This window comes from Pteropus vampyrus, unplaced genomic scaffold, assembly GCF_000151845.1.
Source record: "Pteropus vampyrus isolate Shadow unplaced genomic scaffold, Pvam_2.0 Scaffold11, whole genome shotgun sequence".
Lineage (NCBI taxonomy): Eukaryota > Metazoa > Chordata > Mammalia > Chiroptera > Pteropodidae > Pteropus > Pteropus vampyrus.
Window position 1 is genome coordinate 1,171,613 of NW_011888792.1, and position 1,189 is coordinate 1,172,801.

The following is a 1,189-nucleotide window of genomic DNA, read 5'->3' on the forward strand; positions in this document are numbered from 1 at the left end:
TTTCCTCATTTTCTGCCAAGCAGCTCTGATTCTCCTCTATCCCCCTTCTTCCTTCTACCCTATAGACTTACACATTCATTGCCCTCTTCCAACTTAGTCAACTTATAACATTTTGTCACACTTATTTCCTATGTTACAAAGAAATAAATCATCACGTATGCATTACATTCATTAAGATGTCTTCTTGACCTCCTTCTCTTCTGCCCTGCCCCCCAGAGGTAACTACTTTCCTGAATTTGGCACTTACATATTTTACATTCATTTATCCTATATATGGTCAGACCCTTGACCCCTAATCTTGAAGAGAGAGGCCTGAAGCTTCATAAATTGAGGTGTTGGTAGCCGTGGTGTAGTAAGAAATTCCTGTATGACAATACATCGATTCTCCCCACCCCCCAGACTAAAAGGTTATTAAAGGCAGTGGGCCCACCATAAAGGGGTCTCTTATCCAGGGTTTTTTCCCACTCCATGAGTGCTACTGAGACCGCGAGATTTGGGCACGCCATCCTTGAGGGCCTTGGGAAGAGACACCCCTGTCACCTCCACGCAGCCTTGATTTCTTCACTCAGCCTTCAGAGTTGACTAATGTGGGGTCATCTCAGCCAGGCTCTCCACCCACCGAGACCTTTGCAGGCTGGTCTAGTTCTTTATGTATCCTTCAGCCACAAAAGTGGATTAAGTTTACATAGTTTCAAATTTTATATAGTGTGCCACTGTATGTATCATTCTGCAGATCACTTTTGTTTCTTTTTTGTTCAATTTATGTTTTGAAGGTTTATAACCATGTTTTATCTCCAAAAAAAGTATTCCACTATATGCACATAGCAAAATTTGTTGTTTTTTTTTTCCCGGTGAAAAATTACCCTGTTTTTAAATTCTGACAGTGCTGCAGTGAACATGCTTGTATATGTCTCTTCGTTAATATATGTGAGCATTTCTCACTTTTCTCACTTTATGTTTTATGGCAATCTGATGGGTGTGTGAAATGGTATCTCCTCGTGGTTACAATTTGTCTTATGTTATTACAAGAAGGAATCAAAACATTGAGGCAGGAGTCGGCAAACTTTTTCTGTAAAGGGCCAGACAATAAATATTTTAGACCATTTATCCTGTCGCAATACTTGACCCTGCCCTAGTAGCACAGAAAGCAGCCACAGACATTCATAAGCTAATAGGCATGTTCCAATTA